Source organism: Trachemys scripta, chromosome 21, assembly GCF_013100865.1.
Source record: "Trachemys scripta elegans isolate TJP31775 chromosome 21, CAS_Tse_1.0, whole genome shotgun sequence".
In the NCBI taxonomy this organism is placed as follows: domain Eukaryota; kingdom Metazoa; phylum Chordata; order Testudines; family Emydidae; genus Trachemys; species Trachemys scripta.
In genome coordinates this window covers 823,138-849,799 of record NC_048318.1, presented here as the reverse complement: position 1 = coordinate 849,799, position 26,662 = coordinate 823,138, and the positions used below count along the sequence as shown (strand labels likewise).

The window sequence follows — 26,662 nt, the reverse complement described above, 5'->3', positions numbered from 1 at the left end:
ACCTCCCAAGGGGGCTAGGGTGCCCTGGGACCCCAAGATGGACCTAACTGAGGGGGGTCCTGTTGTCTGTGCCTGCAAGACCTGTCTTGGACTATATTCCTGTCGTCTAAATAAACCTTCTGCTTTACTGGCTGGTTGAGAGTCATGGTGAATCACAGGACGCCGGGGGTGCAGGGCCCTGAGTCCCCCCATACTCCGTGACATCCTCATTAAAACTTTGAATTTGTCTGGCTTCATCTTGCAACCACTGGTTCTCGTTCTGCCTTTCTCTGCTTCATGGAAGATCCCTTTAGTAGGGGGTATTTTCACCATGCACCATAATCAAGTCACCTCTCAATCATCTTTTTGATCAGCTAAACAGACCGAGCGCTTTAAGTTTCACACTGTGAGGCATTTTCTCCAGCCTGCAAATAATTTTTGTGGCCCTTTTCTGCATCTTCTCCAATTTTTCAACGTCCTTTTTAAAATGTGGACACCAGCACTAGACTCACTATTCCATTATCCATCCCACCAATGCCATGTGCAGAGGTAAAATCCCACCCCTGCTCCTACTTCACTACTCCCCTCTTTATACAGCCAAGGATCACATTAGCCCTTTTTGCTTGTCTACTGTGAGCCCCCTACATCCTTTTCAGGATGTTCCCCATTCTGTGGGTATGGCTTGCATTCCTTGTCCTTAGATGGATAACTTTGCACCTGAGTGTGTTAAATCACATTTTGTTTGAATGAGCCCAAGTTGTACAGAGACTGCCCTGTCCTAAGCATTATTTACCACATCATCAATCCTTGTGTCAGCCACAAATTTGATCAGGAGTGATTTTATATTTACTTTCAGCTCATTGATGAGGGCCTATAACCGATCCCTGCAGAGCCTCACAAGAAACACTCCCATTCAGAGATGATTCTTCATTGACCATTACTTTCTGAGGTCTGTCAGTTAGCCTGTTCATAATTAAATTAACACATGCTCTATTGATATTGCAAAACGCTATTTTTAAAATCCGAATGTCATGCAGTACCTAGTCAAACGCCTTACAAATGTATATTGCATTTATGCAGTTACTTTTATCAACCAAACATGCCATCTCATTCAAAATGAAATCAGGTTCATTTGCCGAGACCTATTTTCCAATAAACTATGTTGTCTGGCATTCATTATTTTTCTAGCCTTTAATTCAATTAAATCCTGTATCAGCTTTTTCATTATTTTGCCCAGGGTTGATGTTGACTGGCCTCTAGATACCCGGGTCATCCCAGTTGTCCTTTTTGAATATTGGCACAACATTGGCACTGTTCCAGTCTTCTGGAATTTCCCCAATATTCCAAGATTTTTAAAAATTAACATCAATGGGCCAGAGATCTCCTCAGACAGCTCTTTTAGGACTCTTGGGTGCAAGTTATCCACACTTGCTGATTTTAAAATGTTTATCCCTGATAGAGTTTGTCTAACAGACTTTTCAGTTACTAATGGACTGGAAAGTACTTCATGAGTATATCATTTTGTTTCTTTCCAAATGCACAGCAGAAATATTTATTGAACATGTCTGCCTTTTCTGCAATATTATTAATAATTTTACCATCTCCATCTAGTAAGGGCCTATACTATTGCTAGGATTTCTTTTGCACATTTTGGAGGGCTGACTGATTGTGATTTGTATGCTAGCAGAGTTGCTCACCTAGATGAAGCATAGCATTGGAGTTCTAAATATTTGTGATGAACTGTTTTCCTATATCTGAGATAAGCTTAATTAACACAATCAGGGCCACATTTTCCAAAGGGCTCACTCTGTTGGGAAAAGGTTGGGCTCTCTTGAAAATCTGTCCCCACGCATCTATAACCCATGGGAGAGGGAGTGAAAAGAAGGGTGGTCCTGGGGATATTGCTGAGGGCATTCTCCCAGTTAGTTGCCCCGGAAAAATTCACTCACCTGATTTTAGAGAAGTGATGTTGGAGGCTTTTGTTTATCTTTAAGGGTACGTCTATACTTACCTCCGGGTTCGGCGGTAAGCAATCGATCTTCTGGGATCGATTTATCGCGTCTTGTCTAGACGGGATAAATCGATCTCGGAAGTGCTCACTGTCAACACCGGTACTCCTGCTCCGCGAGAGGAGTACGCGGAGTCGACGAGGGAGCCTGCCTGCCACGTGTGGACCCGCGGTAAGTACCTTGTAGTTCAAACTAAGATACTTCGACTTCAGCTACGTTATTCACGTAGCTGAAGTTGCGTATCTTAGTTCGAACTGGGGGGTTAGTGTGGACCAGCCCTAAGTGTGTTTAGCGATTGGGCTAATAACATCACAGAATAATACAACAAAGAATTTTTTAAATCTCATTTAGGAGTTACTCTTTGTGCTGTGTATTATTTTCCATATTTCTCTTGGCTTGGGCCATGAAACATGATGATCAGTTTCATTTTTGTGCCTAGTAATTGGCCGGTTTCACGGAGGGTATTTCATGCTCTAGCACAGCACTCCAACATTTGTGTTACGAACACTGCAGGGAACTATTTATGTTTTTTTTTTGGGGGGGGGGGGACTATTTCCACTAGAATTTTTCAAAAATATTCCTAAATTTGAGGCCAAATTTGGTCTGACATTGTCCCTTTTACTTGCCTGCTTTTTTATAGACTGGAAACATACAATGGCAGAGAGCAATATTTTCCTGGTTCTCCAAATGTTTTCTGTTCCTGCTGTTAGTCTGGATCGTAAAAGATCTCAATGATGTTTATGAAGAGTAGATCTGTTGGCGGGAGCTGCAGATTTGTTTTTGTCCCTGCTGCTTTCACTTGTATAGAAATGAATTTCTGATGGGGGAAATGCGCTTTCTCCCGTTGATAGTTTATCTTTCTCTTTTCAGGTGCTTTGGCTGCGACTGAAAGAAGGAGGTTTTGTTTTACTGGCAGAGGAAGAGCAAAGGGGAGAGGTTCAAAGGACTGGCAGCTCCCAGAGCACACTCCAAACAGTAAGACTCAACATACTTCTATAGCTTCAAGCAAATGAACAAAACAAATCAGAATCATTTCAATAAGTGGCACAAATAAATTAACAAAGCAGGTGTTTTACACACAGAATAGACCAGGAGTGACCTTACTGAAGTTTTAATAGGGACACCGGCAATATATTTATCATAATTTTTAATATGATTGTAATAAAATAACCCCGGCAGCCAGATATTGACTTAGCAAAATAGTGTTAATCCATGATATTATAACAGGGTTTCTCTTGAGTGCTTGGGTTACTGGTGTTTGTTTAAAACAAGTACACAAAGTGTGCGTTTTGGGAAAAAATCCGAACTTTGAATGGTCTCAGCTTCTAATGGCTGGAGCCTGAAAGGATACCATAAGCACAACTATTAATGCTACCTGTGGAAAATGTGCCAGTTTTTAAAACATTTTTGTTTATAAGCTTTTAAATCAGACCTTTCTCCAAAAGGTCAACTGTATTTTAAAAACTAAAACAGGTTAAAAAGAAAATGACCCAAAGTATACCCATTATTACTGCCAAATTTACAAGAGCAAATAGGGTGTGATCTGAGTCAAAAATTGCCAGTTGTTAAAAAACACAAACCCAAAGACTATAGAAAACAATCAAATGAAATGTGTCTGAAATCAGTGCTATCAGAATTCTCTGTGCAGTCTAAGGCCCTGAACTCGTAACCACGCCAAAGGGACTGCCCACATGCAGAAAGTTGCCCATGTGAGTGTTTGCAGGAACAGGGTTCAAACTGGTGTCCAACGCAAGAAGCTCTGGAGGCACTGAAGAAACCACAAAGTTATCTGAAAGTTACTTGCTTCATCCTGAGTGCGACCTGTGACGGGTTCCCCCTGGGGTGCACCTGGGACCGGGGTACCACTGAGCCCTCTAACCCACCAGTCTGGGCTCCCGCTCACACTGTGCTACTGTGACAAGCTGCAGACCCGCTCCCGGTCCTACACTTCCCCCAGCATTCACACAGGTAGAGGCACACTGAGCTGCAGTTACATGCTGTCTGACCAGCCACTGCATAAACCAACAATAGAGAGGCTACAGCCAAAATAACCACCAGCTTCCCAGCCTAGGACCCCACAGCTGTACCGTCCTGCTCTGGTCCAAACCTCAACCAGTATGAATGTATTATCCAGTTCGCCTCCCCCTCAATGTGGAGAGGAAATGCAACAAGCCTGCGTTAAACCAAGCTGAGATTTTCCCCCAGACACTTCACTTAAAGGCACACCGAGTTTAAATTAAAACATAAAATAAGTTTATTAACAACAAAAGATAGATTTCAGTGCTTATAAGGGATAGCAAACAGATCAAAGCAGATTACCTAGCAAATAAAGAAAATCGCAAACTAAGCTTAAGATACTAGATTGAATATGCATTAGTAGTTTTTCACCTGAGTGATGGTACAAGCAGGCTGCAGATTCTTAAGGTGGAAACTGCACTTGCTTTGCAGTTTGGAAATCCCCAAGTTTTTCATACACAGGCTAGAAATCCCTTTAGCCTGGGTCCAGCACTTCCCCCAGTTCAGTCTGTTGTTCCTTAGGTGTTTCCAGGAGTTTTCTTGTGTGGGGGGTGAAGAACAACACATGATGTCACTCCTGGCCTTATATAGCTTTAGCATATGACGGGAACCCTTTGTTTCAAAACTCGGTTCCCAGACCAGTTTGTGGAAAAATACAGACATCCCAAGATGGAGTCCAGAGTCATGTGGCCTGGTCACAGGCCCTTGCATACCTTGCTGAGTCATAACAGCCGTTACTTACAGGCTGTCTGGAACATTCACAGGAAGGTTAAGTTCTTCCATGGTTCATTATCTTTGCTGATGGGCCATCAGCACTCTCTGGCTTCTTCATTGTTGTACTTGAAAGGCTAGCTGTGGGTGTCACCCAGAGCAAGCACATTTGAAATACAGACACATAGTCAATATTCCTAACTTTAGATACAAAAATGATACATGCATAGAAATAGGATAATCACATTCAGCAAATCATAACTTTTTCAATGACAGTTACATGACTTGTCTGGTACAAAATGCATCATAATTATGCCATAATCATATCATAATAATAGCGCTGTGAAGAATACGGGGTGCAGCGTCATATTACCCAGGGCTGTCCCTACCCATACGCAAAGTACGCAGCTGCACTGGGCACCAGGAAATTTGGGGCACCAAATTTCCTGGTGCCCTATGCAGCTGCATGCTGCTCCAGCCCCTGCTCCGCCTCTTCCCCATGGTCCCTCCCCCTGCTCCACCCCAGCCCTGCCCCCACTCCACCTCTTCCCCAAAGCCCCCGCCCCTGCTCTGCCCCAGCCCCGCCTCCACTCCCCTGAGAACTGCAGCAGGGGCTGGGCCTTCACTCACCAATGGCAGTAAGTGGAGCAATCTGGCCCCAGCCTGCTCCGCTCCCCTGGCTCGCAGCCGCAACGCCGGTGAGTGCTGGGGGGCGGTTCCCCCTTCCCCCCAGCCCCAAGGCTGGGAGCAAGCGGAGCAGTGCGGAGCGGGCTGGGGACGGATCACTCCACTTCCTGTTTCCCCGTTTAGGGTCGGGCCTACCCTGGACTCACCGGGCAGCGGGCAGTGGAGGGACCTGGCCCCAACCCACTCCACCAGCTCGTGCTGAGGGGCAGTTCCCCCTGCCCCCCAAGCCAGCCCCCCCAAACACACACCCCGCGGAGGCCTGGAACTCCACATAGCTCCCCTGTGGGGGGGCTACTTAGGGCACCAAAATGGCTAGGGATGACCCTGATACTCCCTACAAAACCTTTGTCTTAATATAACCCCACAGTTAGACAGAAGAAACAAAACTGCTGTTGCTCCAAACTATGCATGTTTTTTTTCTTAAAACATGAACGTCTGCCATCTCTCTGGCCTGTCTCTTGTTAACTAGGAAATATTAGGGTCTGAGCATCTTGGGAGAAAAACCTTTTCTGTTCTTTTAATCAGATATAAAACTTACCTTGATCCAGAGCAAAGTCCAAAGGTTTCTGTATCCCTCTCTTTTCACAGAACCTTCTTGCCTCAGTAATGTTTTAAAAATTTCTTCTAATAAACCACATAAAGTAATGAGAGGATTATATTTTGCAGGCCCCTCTATGAGACCTAATCAGAGGTTAGGCCTTCCAGATGTGCTGTTGGAATTATTTTTGGGGCAGTTCTCTGACGTGTGTTAGGCAGGAGGTCAGACTAGAAGATCACAATGGCCCCTTGTGGCCTTGGTATCTATGATTCATAGCCTCCACCAAACGATGTCAGGACTAAGGGGAATGCCATTTTGTGTTACCGTGCTATGCCAGATTTCACAATGGTGTGGTTCAATTTCTAATCAAATCTGGCTCTTTAGTAAGATGTAAGTGATGGTTTTTATTTTTTTCTACAAATTCATGAAACATTTTAACCTGAGGAAAGGTGACATCATGTTTATTATACTTTGTGTTTATAAAATTATGTCGAGTAGTCAATTAGCCCCTTCTTTGTTGGAACTAAGTGACTCAGGAGACAGGGCTAATCCCCAGAGAGGAACCCCCCATACTTGAAGATTCTTTTCCAGTTCCATTCATAGGAGACTGGCTACAGTGTTCCAGTTGACCCTGCTGGCTAGATTTCTCGGGATGATGTCTTTCTTCCTTGGTTCCATCTGGCCCAAGGACTTGATTGTTCCTTTGGACTGTGCCCTGAACAATGGGGGCAGAGATTATATGCTGCATGCCCTAGAGTAGCCCCTGGAAGTCCTGTGCCCTAGAGAGGCTCTGAGGCACAATTCCCTCCCTACTTGGGTGGTAGCAATGACCTAGGTCTGCAGCCAATTATGAGCCCTCCTGCACCAGCTCCATTGTATTGGCCAGCACACTGAAAGGGATGGAGCCAAGACTCCAACCATACCCCATCACTCCCCACCCGCCCGCTCCGGAGCGGGGGCAAGCAGGTGCACAACTTGTGACTCTTGCATGCCCTGTTCCCCTCTGTGGGTGTTCAAGCCAGGTCAAATCTAGCCCTAAGGAATTACTTAAGACTCACCAAGAGAGAAACCAGGGCCCTGAGACAGCAAGGGATCAGGGCATGTGGCTAACTTTAAGCACTTGCCTTAGTTTGGAAAAGAGAAGAGTGAGAGGGGACATGATAGCAGTTTACAGGTATCTAAAAGGATGTCATAAGGAGGTGGGAGAAAACTTGTTCATCTTAGCCTCTAAGGATAGAACAAGAAGCAATGGGCTTAAACTGCAGCAAGGGAGGTTTAGGTTGGACATTAGGGAAAAGTTCCTAACTGACAGGGTGGTTAAACACTAGACTGCCTAGGGAGGTTGTGGAATCTCCATCTCTGGAGATATTTAAGAGTAGGTTCGATAAATGTCTATCAAGGATGGTCTACTCAGTCCTACCATCAGGGCAGGGGACTGGACTCGGTGACCTTTCGAGGTCCCTTCTAGTCCTAGAGTCTATGAATCTATAAGTCATTGGGGCTGCCTCATATGTTTAAAGTTCTGCACATGCCTAAGAACTTTGTTGAATCAGGCCTTATGATGAGAACTCCTAGCAGAAACTGGAGAAAAAATTACAGTGATTTAAAATACAAATATGATTCGCCCAATAGCCACCATCAGATACCTCCCTCCTCAGTGGCAGTGAGTGATGGCTCCAGCACAGCACACTTAGCCACAGCCCGAAATTTTCCTTTTGTTCCAGTGATGGGGCTGCTAGAGCAGAAGGTTCTCAGCAAAGACAGAATCTTCACAATGTCAGTGAAACCTGCAGATTAGTTAGGAACATTTTAGCTCATTTTAGAAACCCAGAGGCTTGAACATTTGTGTGTTTAATCCAGTGTTGTGTTTAGAGAACACGGGGTGAGAGTGGGGAGAAGATACACTTTTCAAAGCAGAGGTGAACTAGGAAATTATGTTTTCTTGAACTCCAGAAAACTAGCGAAATGAAATTGGGACCCTGCCTGAAACCAAACAGCCAAGCAATTCAGGGTTTAGGCAGAATGTCCCAGTTGATGTTCCACCACTAATTGTGTCATTGTGCTCGCGGCCGGGAAGAGCTGCATGGCTTGTGCACAATTTCATGCACTTTTCTCAGGACTTGGCAATTCACAGATTCTTTGCTTGGAATTCCCTCGCTATTGTGAGTATAGGTCACATCTGTATCCCCTACACACACATTTTATGGCTTATCTTTTTGGAGAAAATGAAAAAGAAAATATAGTAAACATAAAATATAATTACAGGCTTTCAAAATTATTTGTGACTCCCTGATTGGTTGAAGGTTTGTACAGTAGTGATATAATTTGGCTCTTAAAATTGGTAGTTTTTTTTCTGATAGGATGTAAAAAGCTGTAAATATGGCTGCTGATTCAGACTTCTAACTTCCCTGTAAACATGCAACTAGAGAGGGTTTGAAATGGGAGCATTTGACTAAACAGCTTCTGTTACAATTTATTGTTTGAATGTTAATTTAATAACAAATCATTGATGCTGTAATCAGCTAGTTCAGTGCCTAGGTCCTGTGGGCACAGAGGCCTAGCTCCTCAAAGGTATTTAGGCACCTAATTCCCATGGGAGTTAGGTACCTAAATGTCTTTGATTATCTGGACCAGGCAGCCCATGTGCTAAAGATGTGCAAGACATTTTTGGAAGTCTCACTGAATCTTCCATTTTTTAAAACACTTTTTGTTTGGGATTTTTGCATTTTACAAGGAAAACCAAGCTGTTTTCAATGAGGCAACTAAAACCAAGAAGTAGTGCAGGGCACAGAGCTCTCAGAAGTGCTCGAAGAGGGAGTAAATCAAAAACTTTGCTGACAGAGGTGCCGGTTGTATCCTCTATAGTGGCCGGGGGAAGTACTTGGAAATGGAGAAAGAACCAACTCCAAAGGAGATTGGCTTGCCTCTAACTAGGTTCTGTATTACAAACATACATCTTGAAAGGAGTAGCCTTCATCTTCAAACATGTCAGCAGAATATTGCAATGCTCTATTACTGTTCACTTGCTAGTTACCAGTTCTAAGCAGATGAGTAGTCTTTAACATATGAAACAAACTGGTAACATGCAGGTCTTCTAGACCTTATTCCTGCACCCCCTCCCCCACAAACAAATATATGCTGAAGAAGGCATATGCAAAGTACAAAGTATGCTGTTCTCAATTAACCCCATGCAATCCAATTGAAGTCATGAGTTTGCATGTGTGTTACTGAGAGCAGAATATGGCCCATTGGTATTAACTCACACAGACACTGGGAGAGATGTACAGAAGCAAAAAAGAAGTCAATCAGAAACTAGGGCTGTCAGGTGATTAAAAAAAGCAATTGTGATTAATCGCGCGATTAAAAAAATTATTTGTGATTAATAGCGCGATTATGCATGCTGTTAAACAACAATAGAATGCCATTTATTTTAAATATTTTGGGATGTTTACTACATTGTCAAATATATTAATTTCAATTGCAACACAGAATACAAAGTGTACAGTGCTCACTTTATGTTTATTTTTATTACAAATATTTGTACTGTAAAAAATGAAAAAATTGTATTTTTCAGTTCATCTCATACAAGTACTGTAGTATAATCTCTTTATCATGAAAGTTGAACTTACAAATGTAGAGTTATGTACAAAAAATCCTGCAGTCAAAAATAAAACAAGAAAACTTTAGAGCCTACAAGTCCACTCAGTCCTACTTCTTGGTCAGCCAGTCACTCAGAGAAACAAGGTTGGTTACAATTTGCAGAAGATAATGCTGCCTGCTTCTTGTTTACAATGTCACCTGAAAGTGAGAACAGGCGTTCACATGGCACTGTTGGAGCTGACGTTGCAAGGAATTTACGTGCTAGATGCGCTTAAGATTCATATGTCCCTTCATGCTTCAACCACCATTCCAGAGGACATGCTTCCAAGCGGATGACGGGTTCTGCTTGGTAACAATCCAAAGCAGTGTAGACTGACGCATGTTCATTTTCATCATCTGAGGGAACGTCTTCACTGGCAATGTGGCTGCCACGGCAACGCTTTAATGTGGCTTGTATAGTTGCAGCATAGCTCTGGGAGAGAGCTTTCCCAGCACTCTAAAAAACCCACCTCCAGCGTAGCTGGGTGGCTCCCAGCACCGGTGCACTGTCTACACTGGCACTTCACAGTGCTGAAATTTGCAGTGCTCAGGGGGATATTTTTTCACACTCTTGAGCAAGACAATTTTTTTGAGTTAATCGTGTGAGTTAACTGCAATTAATTGACAGCCCTATCAGAAACTTTAATCCTAGACTCTATCAGGACATGGACTGAAAGGAGAGACAGCCTAGGGAGAGTGGAAAAACATTTGATTTGCTGTTAAACAGTGTTGGCTTCACGTACATCCCAGAATGTATCTACCTCTGTTCTTAGTAGGGTAGAGAGGGGAAAGTTCAACTTCTTGAATGAAAATACACAAAAGTAAAATTTTCAGCCTAAACATGTTGAAAGTGTCCTTTAAGGGCAAGGCTAGCTAGAAGGAGCAGTCTGACTGGGGAAGGTCCTCTGTAATGCTCAACCCTGCCCCACACAGCTGCCAATGCTGAAACAAAAGACTGTGGTCACCTGGATATTGGTTTCTGAATGAGTAAAAATGGGGATCACAAATTGCTTGTTTTATTAAAGCGTCAGGTTCTGAGTTCCAAGAACGCACCCAACTTAACAAGCAAATTTAGTCCTGTCTGTGTATTCAGCTCCTGGTGGCTGTGACTCTTTCTCTCTGTACTGGAAGGGATTTCTCAAGGGCTCCCTTTTCTCACTCCTAATCCAACTTTCTTTGCCAACAATCAGATGATTTTCAGCCTTTGATTTTTAAGAATTTGTTCATTATTTGAAAATATTGAACACTTCATATGGACTTATTTCAGATCACTGGATGTTTGTAGGCTCTGTTCACAGCTAGAGTTGCCAACTGTCTCATCACACAAACCCAAACACCCATGCCCTGCTCCCACTCCACCCCTTCTCTGAGGCCCTGCCTCTGCCCTGCCCTTTCTCCAAGCCCCTGCCCTGCTCTCTCCATCCCCCCTCCCTCTGTCGCTTGCTCTCCCCCACTCTCACTCACTTTCACGAGGCAGGGGCAGGGGGTTGGGGTGCGTGAGGGGGTGTGAGCTCTGGGCTGGGGCAGAGGGGTTCGGAGTGTGTGGGGGGCTCTGGGCTGAGCCTGGGGCAGGGGGTTGGGGTGCAGGAGAGGGTGTGGGGTGCAGGCTCTGGGAGAGATTTTGGGTACAGGAGGAGGCTCCAGGCTGGGGTAGGAATGCAGGAGGGGGTGAGGGGCTCCCAGAAGTGTCTGGCATGTTCCTGCAGCCTCTAGGGGGGTAGGGGATTCTGCATGCTGCCCGTGCCTGCAAACACCGCCACCGCAGTTCCCAGCCAATGTGAGCCATGGAGTCGGTGCTGGGGGCAGGGGCAGCGCGTGGAGCTGCCTGTGGTCCCCTCCTCCCCCAGGGGCCGCAGGGACATGCCAGCTGCTTTCGGGAGCAGCGCGGACCCGGGCAGGCAGGGACCCTGTCTTAGCTCTGCTGCTCCGTCACACTTTCAGCACCTGAATTTTCTGGTTTGGCTTCAGTAGCCTCCTGGAGATAGGGCCTGATTCCGGGAGCCTCCTGGCGAAACCGGGAGGGTTGGCAACCCTATTCACAGCACATATTCACTGTCGATCCCTATTACCGCAGTGTAACTTGTCACTTTAATAACATGGCCTTGTCTCTGTTTCCTGATAGGATTGCTAGAACTGTAATAAAGTCTTTGACTCCCTTAGGGAGCAGGTGGGAACATTTTTTGGAGTTAAGTGGAATAGGGTTGGCAGGATCAGAGAATTTTAGGACATTTTAATCCCCGCCCCCATTTTTTTCTGTGGGTGGGAGCTTGGGCACTCTAGTTAGGTGTTTCCTAAGATGTAACTGGTAGACATCATGTAATCCTATAGGCTGGGGTCACATTTAAAATGATTTCTTTGTCACCACATTCACACAGAGTAATTGCATGTAACATGTGCACATATGATCCTAGGATGTGCCCAGCTCTTGTATGGTCCATTTAATTTAATCTGTGCCTGGGCTCTGGCCAGGGGCTTTGCATAGTCCTAGCTGTTAAGGGTTTTCATCAAATTATTCTCTGTGACACTTATGCATGCCCATACACTTGAGTGGTTTGCACAGTTGTAATTGATCAACATTGTATGGAAACTTGGAAGAAATGTTTACATATTGATAAGCAATAACAAATAGAATCTAGCTCCTTTCCTCTTTGTTGTGTTGGCTAAACTGGAGTGAGAAGCAATGGCGATTAATATTATCCCTTCCGCTCAGGAGATCTGATGCTGTATCCATACCAGGAGCACATCTGTAAAGGGAGAAGCTGCCATTCTCGAAGAGTCACTTTTCAAAGTAGAACGTCTCTCTCATTTCTGGCCCTTTGTTTCTGTGGTCACCCTGCTATGGCTGTTTGAAACAGGTGTCAGTTTTTGGGCCAGCATTTGTTTTTCTCAGCACTTTTATCTGAATAAAAAGTCACTTGCAGGGTTGTTTGCAAGAGGCCAATTTAAACAGGTTGGAACATGGCCAATTAGATTTACTGAGATGTTTGAATAATTTCCCCCCACTGTCCACTGAGCTCTCAAGGTGAAACTGCCACTCAAGGCCGGTCTGTACCACTTGGAGAACTGGCTGCAACGTGCTCCGCAGCCCTTCACGAGGAGTTAGATCTTTCTCATTGCTTAGTTATCAGTAGCTGCTGCCTTTCATCAGAGGCCAACTTGCTGTCTCCACAGCTTGCAGATCCGGAGCTTTGGCCCCCACTGCAAATCCCTGAAGTGTGCAGTAGTGCACGGTGCTGTCGATAAATGACCAACCCAGCTTATCCATTCCCCATTGTTTAAAAAGGTCTCCCATTCAGTCTAAAACACCGACACCAGTACAAATCCTTAGACCATAAGTCATAAACCCCTGAAACTGAGGTGTCGTAGGGCATGGCTGCCTTCTAACACTCCCTGCCTCAGTTTCCCTCCCCTGAGGTGGGTCTCCTTGGCTCAACACACACACCCGTCAGTTCTAGAGATACGTATTAATCCCCTGGCTAAGTCCCAAAACAAGAAGTCCAAATTAAAAAGCCCAGCAGCCAAAAAAGGTTCTTCTGCTGTTTGGGGCTTCTCTTCAACCTGTTCTCTGGGCCCTATTCCCAGCCCCTTTCTGGGCTCCCTTTGAGAGTATATTTCTCCATTCGGGGGTAGAGTGCTAGCCCTAGACTGGTTTCCCTGAAGTACCAGTTCCCCTGTAGACCCAAACTCGGACCTTCCACAGAATCCTGCCCACGCCCTCAGCCCTCTTATAAGGCCCAGGTGTCCAATCACTTGCCTCCTTAGGCAACTTGCCTCCTTAGGCTGGGAAGCAGCTGATTAATTTTGGCACAGGTGTGGTAGGACCCATTTCCCCTCAAAAGAGCCAGGTACCCTGTGACATTAGGCTTAGTCGTAGAATCACTAACATATTATCAGCTACTATACATTGTTTGAATAGCTGGTGTTACAACTAGCAAAGCTTGTCTGTAAGCATCTTGTTACTCAGAGAGGGAAAGTGAACCCAGCTATCATAGGAGATTAATAAAGTGAGCTGTAATTCATTGTTTTTTTATATTCAGATGTTCAGCCATGTGGCATATATATTGACCCATTATTTTGCATCACTGATTTTCCTTGGGCGCTGAAGAAGCTATATTGTTTTGTTGTGATATTAGCCATTAACCCACTGCAAACAGGGATGAAGCGAGTGGTAATTGTGCATCCCGTGATATTGTGAGAGTGGGGAGCTCAGCTTCTTAACCTGAAGTTTTATAGTCCACAGGACACCCAACTTTTGCTGTAAAAAGAAATCTAGCAGATTACCTGAATTATCTTGTTGATTAAATAAGTGGGCTAGCCCACATTAGTGATGAATTCCCAAAAGTTGTCTGTCGGTGGAGGCAAAAATAGTCTTACAGGAACTTACTTTTTCAAAGTTGTCAACTTTGTTAAGTACAGTTGGTTGGGGCAATGCTGTTAAACGTATTGTGACAGACCCAGACCAGTGGGGTACAGGAGTCTGGTAGAGGGTCAATATACTGGTCACTGGGTGAGTAGTTTTCTGTTCCCTGAGTGACCAGAGCAGGGGCTGCACTAGAGTAATCAGGAACCTGCTAGAACCAGTTAAGGCAGGCAGGCTAATTAGGACACCTGGAGCCAATTAAGAAGCTGCTAGAATCAATTAAGGCAGGCTAATCAGCTGGGTTTTAAAAAGGAGCTCACTTCAGTTTGTGATGTGAGTGTGAGGAGCTGGGAGCAAGAGGTGTAAGAAGCTGAGAGTGAGAGGGTGTGTTAGTGGAGGACTGAAGAGCACAAGTGTTATCAGGAGGAAGGTCCTGTGGTGAGAATAAGGAAGGTGTTTGGAGGTGGCCACGGGGAAGTAGCTCAGGGAGTTGTAGCTGTCATGTAGCTGTTACAGGAGGTACTATAGACAGCTGTAGTCCACAGGGCCCTGGGCTGGAACCCGGAGTAGAGGGCGGGCCTGGGTTCCCCCCAAACCTCCCAATTGACCTGGACTGTGGGTTCTTCCAGAGGGGAAGGTCTCTGGGCTGTTCCCCAACCCACATGGTGAATCTCTGAGGAAAGAAAATCCACCGATAAGCGCAGGACCCACCAAGATAGAGGAGGAACTTTGTCACAGTATGTTGATCAGAAAGGCAAAACAGCTATATGAGTTAAATTATCAGATTTCTACAAACATTTCTCTTCATCGTCTTTTCATCCTCCCATCCTCACTTTGTGACACACGCAGAGAAGAAAATGGGGGTTACAAAGGTTAGCAATTACACATTCTGTTTTAAGTATTTGTATTTCACAATTAAAATACAGAGATAAACCTTGCTAATTATTTTACTAAGTGGAAGCACCAAAATGTGCCGTCAGTCTGCTCCTTCACTTTCACCCAAGAAAGGAGAAGGCTCTTCACAGATATCTTTTATTTTAATATATAATTTTCGCCTTTCTTGTGAAGCTTTCACAAGAAGCTAACATTTGCAATTTATAGCAAATATCAATGAATGGAAAATTTATGTGGCGTTGTACAGATTAGGCACAGCAAAAATAGTAATGACATAAATCATGACATCGTATGGCATTCAAACCATGAATATACAGTATCATAGAAACTAGAGATGAAAAAGATTCATTAGCTTATCTAGCTACATGGCTGATTCCCTACAGAGTAATTTCTAAGGCTTGTGTAGTCATTTACTCCTTTGCAGTTTGCCTTTGATATGGGCGAACTGGGTGAAAGCCCGGGGTGCTGTTAGAAGTGGGGTGCCTCTGGATCAGGAATGCCCCTCCCCCTGCTGCTCTGTTGCCATCTGGAGCCCCGCTGCTCCTGCCCCCTGCCTTGGAGCCCCATTGGCCAGCTATTCCCAGGAGCCTCCTGTTTGCTGTGCAGAGTGGGGGGGAGAAATAGGGGGGTTAAGTCAGGGTGTCCCCCTCCCCCCGCCCATGTCCCCCATCGCCGCAGAGCGGGGGAGGAGTGGGGACGGGGGTCAGAAGTGAGCTGCTGGTGGCTGCTGCCTTCAGACTGGTGAGGGCTGCTCTGCGTAAAGGGGCAGCGCTCTGTCCGCCATACTCCCCCAGCACACACACTTGGTCTCTGCCTCTCTAACACACACAGTCTCTCTCACACAGGCACACACACACTGTCTCTCTCTCGCACATGCACACACTCTCTCTCTCGCACATGCACACACTGTCTCTCTCATGCATGCACACACTGTCTCACATGCATACAGGCACACACTGTCTCTCTCTCGCACATGCACACACGTGCACATACAGTCTCTCTCACGCACACACTGTCTCNATGCACATATAGTCTCTCTCACGCACACACTGTCTCTCTCACATGCATACACACACACTGTCTCTCTCTCTCTCTCACACACTCTCACACACACACATTGTTTCTTTCACACTCAACCCCCAACAGATACTTGTATTATTGTTGTTGTTACTTCTTGGTACTTCCTGCAATGCACATATATTCTCTGTAATTTTATTATTTTAAAGTGCTGTTATTTTATTTTTTGACTGATCTATGCATTTCATAATTTTATTTCTCTCTTATGCTTAAATTGAATTCTTTGAGTAGTGAGTTCTAAAATACCTAATCTGTCCTGGCTGGAGTAATTATCATTATTACTTTTATTATCATATTGTGCTTTGTCATTCATTATTTAAAGTGTTACATTATAGAAGGATTCTATTATTTGATTGTAACCTTAGCTTAGCAGTGCCAGCTGAAAAAACATTAGCTAAAAACATAATTTTAGACACTGGGCAGATGAAGGTGGCTTATTTCCAAATTGTATTTTTAGTTATATCTGTAAAATAACTTAAAATTTGCATAAAAATAGATGCAGTTCCAACTATGATACCAATAGCAATGATGGGGTCAAATATTAGTGAGTCACGTACATGATTGTGATCGGTAAACATAAATGCCAAAATAATTAGAAAAATAAATTCCCTTTCTTAATAAAAGAGAAAAGAACCGTAATCACCCATGTTAAAATTAAGTGTGTTTTTTGTGGAGTCAAAAACAATTGACTAAAATAGAGTAGATAATGGCAGTAACACAGAGTGTGTCTGTTGGAGAAAGTAAACAGATTTTAAGCTGTCAAGGCTCCTTCCCCACTCTGAACTTTAGGGTACAGATGTGGGGGCCTGCATGAAAACTTCTAAGCTTAACTACCAGCTTAGATCTGGTCCGCTGCCACCACTCCCAATGGGCTAACTCCCTTCCCTGGGTAGCCTTGAGAGACTCTTCCACCAACTCCCTGGTGAACATTGATCCAAAACCCCTTGGATCTTAAAACAAGGAGGAATTAATCATTCCCCCCCCCTTCCCTTTCCCTCCCACCAATTCCTGGTGAGTCCAGATCAATCCCCTTGGATTTTAGAACAAGGACAAATAAATCAGGTTCTTAAAAAGAAGGCTTTTAATTAAAGAAAAAGGTAAAAATCATCTCTGTAAACTCAGGATGGAAAATAACTTTCCGGGTAATCAAACTTAAAGAGCCCAGAGGACCCCCCCTCTAGCCTTAGGTTCAAAGTTACAGCAAACAGAGGTAAACACGCTAGCAAAAGGTACATTTACAAGTTGAGAAAACAAAGATAAAACTAACACGCCTTGCCTGACTGTTTACTTACAAGTTTGAAATATGAGAGACTTGTTCAGAAAGATTTGGAGAGCCTGGATTGATGTCTGGTCCCTCTTAGTCCCAAGAGCGAACTCCCGCCAAAACAAAGAGCACAAACAAAAGCCTCCCCCCACCAAGATTTGAAAGTATCTTGTCCCCTTATTGGTCCTTTGGGTCAAGTGTCAGCCAAGTTACCTGAGCTTCTTAACCCTTTACAGGTAAAAGGATTTTGGAGTCTCTGGCCAGGAAGGATTTTATAGTATTGTACACAGGAGGGCTGTTACCCTTCCCTTTATAGTTATGACATAAACAGATTTTATTTATTTTTATTTGCACACTATCTTCAGTAGAGATAAAGTATCAAATGTGTGTTTCTGATAGCTGTGTTAAAGCTCCAGAATTGATACCTCAAGTCTTGGGATTGGGAATATCTTGCCGTATTATCTCCCGATTGTTCTAAATTTGCATATAAACTTTAAACATGGTTTTAATTGGAGTTTGTATATATTTTTCTTTCTTTATATAACGATTAGATACAGTGCTCCTGCAGGCTAATTCCTAAGTTATTATCTGCAAAAAAAAAAAACAAAAAAAAAAACCCTAGCGTTTTCAGGTGCTTAAGTAGTCCTTGGAATCACAGTTAAAGTTTCCTCCCATCCCCCAAAATCTGAAATGGTGCCCCGGTGAGCCAGAAGTGGCCAAGATGCAGCCCCTGTGTGACAGCGCAAAGCCCACCTTGAGCCACATGCCAAGCACCACAAGCCACAACAGCAGCTCAGAAGTCAGGGTGGCAATATGTCACTTTTACTTCTGTGCTGCTGTTGGCAGTGGCGTTGCCTTCAGAGCTGGGTGCCCAGTCAGCACCCGCCGGTATCAGGCTGCCTTGCCAGGGCTTAATTTGTGCAAGGGCTGAGCTCTGACATCTTTCAATGCAAATTAAACACTGCGGGAGGCAGCGGGGCCCAGAGGTGATGGGGGCGGGGGGAAGCCCAGGGAGCCCGTGGGGGCCAGGGCTTATGGGAGGGGGGCAAAATACAAGTTTGCCCAGGGTGTCATTTTCCCTAAGGCCAGCCCTGTTACTTTGTATAGATTAATGTTAATGAGCTAAACAATGGGACTTTTCCTCCAGTGCCCTTGGGTCACCTTTTCATGGCTTAATTGTTCTCGCTATTAGGAATGTTTAAATTTCTTGTGGCTCACTTCATTCAATTGATCCTACTTCCACTCTTTGTACCGCTCTCAGCTATCCTCCTGCCTGATCCATTTACACAAAAGAAATGCCCGTTACTTGTCAACGCCATCCAGGGAGACAAGTCGCAAGGTCTAAACCAGTTCTGCACTGTTGCCTGTTGAGCCAGTCAGTCATTTTGGGAGCCAAAATCTCATTTGTCTCCTAGACATCTGAGGATACATCTGCATGGCAAAAAATAAAAAAAGGTGTAGTTGTAGCATGGGTAGACCAAGCCCATGCAACAACAGTAATGTAGACAGGGTGACACAGGCTTCCTCGTGGGCTAGCTGCCCCAAGAAGACCTTGGATACATACTCTGATGACCAGCCTACACTGAATCCATCCTGCCATGCCTACTTGGTTCTTCTTGAAGTGCTTGCTCATGTCAATTTCAAGTAGACGTGCGCGTGCCGCGAGCACAGTTGTCTGAAGATTTTTCCGCTAGTGGTACCCGTTGGGTCGGCTGTGGAATCCCCTGGAGTGGCACCTTCATGGCAATGTATATAGGTCCCTGCCGACCCGCCGCCTCTTCAGTTCCTTCTTACCAGAGAATGACAGTGCCGAGGTCATTGGAGCTACGTTCTTTCTCTTGCCTCAGCAAGCATTCCCCTAGTGGACTCTCTTGTTCAATTTCTATAAATAGTTAGATTAGAATTAGTGTTTGTGTAGTACTTTAAATTAAGTTTTTGTTGGGGTTCCCTCCCCCCACACAGTTCCCTTCCCCGGGACTGGGACATGTCTCGGACCCAGGGTTTCAAGCTGTGTGGGTCCTGCCACAAACCCATGCCAAAAGGCAATCCACATGACTTCTGTTTAAAGTGCCTGGGTGAAACCCATCAGACGGATCACTGCAGGATATGCAAAGGTTTTCACCGTAGGGCCAAAAAGGAGAGGGACTTTAGACTGAAGCAACTGGTTATGGAAGCAGCTCTTCATCCCCAACCGGCCCCGGGCCACTCAGATCCGGCACCCAGCACTTCAGTGTGGAGTGTGCTGTCCTGACTTAGAGAGGCTATGGTGCCGAGGAAGGACTGTGTACCTAGCGCCCCTCAGCACCGTCATTCTCTGGCACTGAAGCCCACTCGGCCAGCCCAGCACTACTCCCACTTGCTGGTGCCTCACAAGAGGCACAAGAAAATGGAGAAGGGGCGCTTGCCCACAGCAAGACGGTCCGGGCATGAAAGCGCTAGTGAAGATCAGGAGGATGAGGTAGATGAGGCTTTCTTTGGACAACTAACAGAAGTTTTCCAAATCACAGGCCCTGGTTCTCATGGGGGACTTCAATCACCCAGATATGTGCTGGGAGATCAATACAGCAGTGCACAGACAATCCAGGAAGTTTTTGGAGAGTGTTGGGGACAACTTCCTGGTGCAAGTGCTGGAGGAACCAACTAGGGCCGTGTTCCTCTTGACCTGCTGTTCACAAACAGGGAAGAATTGGTAGGGGAAGTAGAAGTGGGTGGGAACCTGGGCAGCAGTGACCATGAGATGGTCGAGTTCAAGATCCTGACAAAAAGAAAAAAGGAGACCTGCAGAATACAGACCCTGGACTTCAGAAAAGCAGACTTTGATTCCCTCAGGGAACTGATGGGCAGGATCCCCAGGGAGGCTAATATGAGGGGGAAAGAAGTCCAGGAGAGCTGGCTGTATTTTAAAGAAGCCTTATTGAGGGTGCAGGAACAAACCATCCCGATGTGCAGAAAGAATAGCAAATATGGCAGGCGACCAGCTTGGCTTAACAGAGAAATCTTCAGTAAACTTAAACACAAAAAGGAAGCTTACAAGAAGTGGAAACTTGGACCGACGTCTAGGGAGGAGTACAAAAATATTGCTTGAGCATGCAGGGGAGTAATCAGGAAGGCCAAAGCACAACTGGAGTTGCAGCTAGCAAGGGATATGAAGGGTGACAAGAAGGGTTTCTACAGGTATGTTAGCAACAAGAAGGTGGTCAGGGAAAGTATGGGACTCTTACTGAATGGGGGAGGCAACCTAGTGACAGATGATGTGGAAAAAGCTGAAGTACTCTATGCTTTTTTTTGCCTCAGTCTTCACAGACAAGGTCATGTTCTTCATGTTACTGTTTCTCTCCAGTTCCTACCTGTACTTTATCAACTTCTATCATCTCCCCTTTACTAGGATATAGAGAATCCCCATTAATAGATCCTCCCCTATGGGAGGTGACTTCCTTTGCTTGGCAAATTCTAATTGCCTTGTGAAATGTTAATTCTGGGTCTCCCAGTAGTCTCTCTTGGAGCTTTTTGTCCCAGATCCCATTCACAATGTGGCATGTTATCAGGGATTCCGTTAGTTCCCTAAACTTGCAAGATGGGCTCTCCAGCCTCAGATCAGTCCAAACTCTTCTATGGTTTCACTTTTAGTTTTTGTACTGTCTGTTATAAACCAACTCTCTCCTGCGTTTCCTTTGCACATGGAGAGCAGTACTCTTCAGACTTCTGTAATACCGTTTCATGGTTACCCTCCTCTGCCTGAGTTAACTATCAAATGCATCAAGGACTTCAGAATCAGCTGTTCTCAAAAATAAAGCTACCTGCTGACTGCCCTCCATTTGGGGCTACCCACTGTTGGTGTAATGCCAACAGACCCCGTTCGTTGGTGGATCTCTGGAGCTTAGTGCATGAGCCTCTACTGCATGAGCTAAAAGCCATATGACTATTAGCTAAGGCTGTAGAACAGACTCATTAATCTCTCTCTAAATGGTCTTGGTGCCCCTAGATGGGACAGAACGTCACCCCCAGAAGGTGTGTGGGTTACACTTGCAGATACAGAGTATAGTGCTGTTGAACCCTTCTCCAGTGGTCTTCCACATTTCCAGCAGGTTTCAGTGGGGGGACGGGGGGTTGAGGGGCTTTTCACTGCTCCATTCTTCCACTCAGAGTGTTTTCTTAGTTCATTTTACTCCTGGTACCATGTGGTGTTCAGCGATCACTCAGATCCAAGCAATCTGACAGAGCCCTGCTTCATTCAGAATCTGAGTTCCAAATGATCAGTGTAGCATAACATGAGCCTCTGTAACATAACCAGTTCAGACTAGCTCTTCCCAGTCTTCTTAAAGGAACAGTTCCCCCAAACCCCAAGAAGACTGGGAGAACTGGTGTTCTTTGGCAGAGCAGACAGTTGGCTCCAGTAATTACTGTCTGTATTGTAGTGAGTACTAATGGCCCCTCTCCCATGTCTGTCTCCAAATATATATTTGGTCTCTAAAATTGCCCAGTGCGTTGTCTCAAATATTCCTATGCACGGAAAAGTTCAGGAATTATGCAAGATGAGGCTGCTTAAATTTTGATGAGGCTAGAATGGTTTGGCCGTGTGTGTTTTTCTTTTTTTGCTTCCTAACTTTAAACCAAGGGTTCTCAAACTTTTGTACTGGTGACCCCTTTCATAGAACAAGCCTCTGAGTGTGACCCCCTTATAAATTAAAAACACTTGTTAATCTATTTAATACCATTATAAATGCTGAGGCAAAGCAGATTTTGGGGTGGAGACTGACAGCTCACAACCCCCCATGTAATAACTTTGCAGGGGGGCCCGCCCCCCAGTTTGAGAACCCCTGCCTTAAATTATACCCTTGTCTGACTGGAATTCCTGCAACACTTCTGAGTGTGAAAAAAGGCACATTTGAAGGTGTGAGTCATACTTCTGCTTTCAAGAACAGTAATGGCTTTGCTTATGCTTGTAGTGACTGGGAAAAGTGAGTGTCCCATGGGAAGTATAAGTGTTGAAAGTTGGATGTTTCAGTCATACTGTGCAGTAAAGGTAACAGAATCTGCATGCACCCATTGAATCAAACTATCAGTGCCCAAAAGCCAGTGACCTCTGTAAGAATCAGTCAGGCCCTGGCGTATACAACCTCCAGCCCACATGCTCTGGTACTAGAACCCACTGGTCAGTGTATTTTGTGTCCCCCTCTCTGTGCCTGATCCATAGTAGGTGGGGCTCTCTAACGGCTCTCACTTGTAGCACTCAACCTGGAGCTTGCTGGTGCAATTTCTAATGGTGGCTGCCACATACATAGGAGAACTGACCAGTGTGTGAGCAGCTTGGGATGAGTTTCTTCTTGCAGGGTGAAATACGTAACGTACTGGTCTGTGTGTGTAAGGTATCTCCCTCTGTGCCTGATCCACAGGGAATATGGGTCTGTTACAGCTCACAGCTGTGGGAATTCATGCTTTCAGCTCTAGAGGTTGCTGATACCAGCCTAGATAGAGGGCATCAGAGGCCTTGGCTACACTTGGGAATTCACAGCACTGCCACGGCAGCGCTGTGAAGCGCGAGTGTAGTCACGCCGCCAGCGCTGCGAGAGAGCTCAGCCAGTGTAGCCAAGGCCAGAGTGTCAGTTGTTGTTGTTAGCTGGTGAGACAAGGCAATACTGTGATTTTGCACAATGACTGTTAAACTTGTAAGGTCCAGAATTCAATACAAAACCAAGCACCAAACATTTCAGTATGAGGAGCCCAGGAGAGTGTTCAGATTCTATTGTCTCTTTCCCACAGGGTTGTGCTGATGTTTGGTTAGCTGGTTTTTTGTGTGATGCCCATGAGGGGAGAAGGAGGAGGCGGGCTGTGACAATTTAAGATTCTAATCCTGAAACAGTTATTCAAATGCATAACTTTACTAATGTGAACTAATGGAACTACTCACATGATAAAATGATGTGTGTACGTAAGTGTTTTCAAGGACCTGGGCCTAAATTTGTTTCTTGTCTTAAAAACCTCCATAATTCCAGTGTTTGACAGCAGACGTGGTTGTTGTTGAATGTGATTTCTGAGAAAGAATTCCATGTATAATAGAGCAGCAATAACCCTTATGCTAAGGTCACTTGACACTTTCCATTATAAAAAAGGCTTCTGACCATTATTCTGAAGATTCATAGAATTTAAGGCCAGAAGGGACCATTAGATCATCTAGTCTGGCCTCCTGTATTACTGGCCATTATATTGCATGCAGTTACCCCTGCATTGAGTCCAGTAACTTGTGTTTGACTAAAACATATCTTCCAGAAAGGCTCCAGTCTTGTTCTGAAGATATCTAGAGATGGGTGGGAGAATCCACCACTGCCCTTGGTAGCAGGGCCGGTACTACCATTTAGGCAAACTAGGTGGTTGCCTAGGGCACCAAGATTTGGGGGGTGCCAAAAAGCAGTTCCCCAATTTTTTTTTTATACAGCATTCCTATGGCGTCTCCTCCCCGAGCGCACGGTCGCCGCTCCACTTCTCCCAGGCTTGCGGCACCAATCAGCTGTTTGGCGCCACAAGCCTGGGAGGGGAGGAGAATTAGAGCAGGGGTGGCGTGCTCGGGNGGGGGGGGCGGGCGGGGGGGGGGGGGGGGCGGCCGGGGGGGGGGGGGGGCGTAAGGTGGAAGTTTCGCCTAGGGTGCAAAACTTCTTTGCACCGGCCCTGCTTGGTAGTTTGGTTAATCGCTCTCACTGTTAAAAAATGTGTGCCTAATTTCTAATTTGAATGTGTCTGGGTTCTTGGTCTGGCTCTCTCTACTAGATTAAGAAGTCCTTTAGTACTGGGTATTTTTCCCTGTAAAGGTACTTATACACTGTACTCAAGTCACCTCTCAAGCTTCTTTTTGATTAGCTAAATATATTGAGCTCTTTCAATTTCTCATTGTAAGGCATTGTCTCCAGCCCTTGAACCATTTTTGTGTCTCTTTTTCAGCATTCTCTCTAATTTCTCACTATCCTTTTTAAAATGTGGACAGCAGAACTGGATGCAGTATTCCAGTGCTGTACACAAAGGTACAATCACCTCGCTACTGCTACTCACTGTGCCCCTGTTTATACAGCTAAGGATCGCATTAGCCCTTTTAGCCACAGCATCGCACTGGAAGCTCACATTCAGTTGCTTGTCTACTCTGTCCCCTACATCCTTATCAGAGTCAATGGGAGTTGGGCTCTTTGAAAATCCTACTGGACATCTATCTGCATCTTTAGGCACTTAAATACCTTTGGAAAATCTGGTCCTCTGTGCCTCAGCTCCTCATCTGCAAAATGGGGTCAGTAAGACCTCCCTACCTGACAAGGGAGTTGTGAAAATAAGTCATTAATGTTTGTGAAAAGCGACAGAGACTCCTGTGGCACCTTATAGACTAACAGACGTATTGGAGCATAAGCTTTTGTGGGTGAATACCCACTTCTTCAGATGCATGTAGTGGAAATTTCCAGAGGCAGGTATAAATATGCAGGCAAGAATCAGTCTAGAGATAATGAGGTTAGTTCAATCAGGGTGGATGAGGCCACCCCTGAGGAGAAACTGCTTCTGTAGTTGGCTAGCCATTCACAGTCTTTGTTTAATCCTGAGCTGATGGTGTCAAATTTGCAAATGAACTGAAGCTCAGCAGTTTCTCTTTGAAGTCTGGTCCTGAAGTTTTTTTGCTGCAGGATGGCTACCTTTACGTCTGCTATTGTGGGTCCAGGGAGATTGAAGTGTTCTCCTACAGGTTTTTGTATATTGCCATGTGTCCATTTATCCTTTTACATAGGGACTGTCCAGTTTGGCCGATGTACATAGCAGAGGGGCATTGCTGGCACATGATGGCATATATTACATTGGTGGACGTGCAGGTGAATGAACTGGTGATGTTGTGGCTGATCTGGTTAGGTCTTGTGATGGTGTCGCTGATGTAGATATGTGGGCAGAGTTCGCATCGAGGTTTGTTGCATGGATTGGTTCGTGAGTTAGTTACTATGGTGTGGTGTGTGGTTGCTGGTGAGAATATGCTTAAGGTTGGCAGGTTGTCTGTGGGCGAGGACTGGCCTGCCTTCCAAGGCCTGTGAAAGCGAGGGATCGTTGTCCAGGATGGGTTGTAGATCACTGATGATGCGTTGGAGAGATTTTAGCTGAGGACTGTAGGTGATAGCCAGTGGAGTTCTGTTGGTTTCTTTCTTGGGCTTGTCTTGCAGCAGGAGGCTTCTGGGTACACTTCTGGGTCTGTTGGTTTGTTTCCTTATTTCCTCGTGCAGGAATTGTAGTTTTGAGAATGCTTGGTGAAGAATGTTTGTGAAGTGTCTGATACTACAGTGAGGATCACAGTAGAAAAGCCCATGGAAAAAATGAATAGCTCTATATTTAGTGCATGGTTTGGTTGGTGGCAGTAAATAAGGCAGGACAGGGGATTTCAACTATCCCCATAATGGCTGGGAACATGTTGCCTCATGATGGGATCCAGAGATAAAATTTCCAGACACCATTAATGACCGCTTCTTGGAGCGGCTACTCCTGAAACCCAAAGGGGAGAGACAATTCTTGATTTAGTCCTAACTGGTGCATAGGATCTGGTCCAAGAGATGAAAATAACTGACTCATTAATAGTGACTGTAGTGTAATTAAATTTAACATCCTTGTAGGGGAGAATACCAAAGAAACCTACTAAAGTAGCATTTAACTTCAAAAAGGGGAACTACACAAAAGGGTGATCCAGTGGATATAATGTACTTGGACTTTCAGAAAACCTGACAAGGTCCCTCACCAAAAGCTCTTAAGCAAAGTAAGCAGTCATAGGATAAGAGGGAAGGTCCTCCTGTGGATCAGTAACTAGTTAAAAGATAGGAAACAAAGGGTAGGAATAAATGGTCAATTTTCACAGTGGAGAGAGGTAAATAGCATGGTCTTCAAAGGGTCAGTCCTGGGACCAGTACTGTTCAACATATTCATGAATGATCTGGAAAAGGGGGTAAACAGTGAGGTGGCAAAATTTGCAGACGATACAAAATTACTCAAGATAGTTAAGTCCAAAGCAGACTGAGAAGAGCTACAAAAGGATCTCTCAAAACTGGGTGACTGGGCAACAAAATGGCAGATGAAATTCAATGTTGATAAATGCAGAGTAATGCACATTGGAAAACATAATCCCAACTATACATACAAAATGATGGGGTCCAAGCTAAGTGTTACCACTCAAGAAGGAGATCTTGGAGTCATCATAGATAGTTCTCTGAAGATATCTGCTCAATGTAGTAGCAGTCAAAAAAGGTAACAATGTTAGGAATCATTAGGAAAGGGGTAGTTAATAAGATAGAAAATATCATAACGCACTATATAAATCCATGGTATGCCCACACCTTGAATTCTTCATGCAGGTCTCATCGCCTCATCTCAAATAGTTGTTTACTACTGTTGAATCTATAGTAAAGAATAGAATTATCAGACACATAGATGAACATGATATGTTGGGGAAGAGTCAACAGGGATTTTGGAAAGGGAAATCATGTCTC

General features: G+C 44.9%; 1 protein-coding gene across 6 annotated transcripts in view; it reads left to right on the top strand.

The window, feature by feature from the left end:
• PKNOX2 (PBX/knotted 1 homeobox 2) overlaps positions 1–26,662 on the top strand; it is a 645,653-nt gene that overhangs the window by 300,621 nt on the left and 318,370 nt on the right. For 5 of the 6 annotated variants that reach the window (XM_034754698.1, XM_034754693.1, XM_034754696.1 and 2 more), the window contains exon 3: positions 2,859–2,963. The gene's annotated coding sequence lies outside the window, so the exon portion shown is untranslated. Of the gene's footprint in view, positions 1–835; positions 929–2,858; positions 2,964–26,662 lie in introns of all 6 variants that reach the window. The other variant, XM_034754697.1, reaches the window with a different exon arrangement.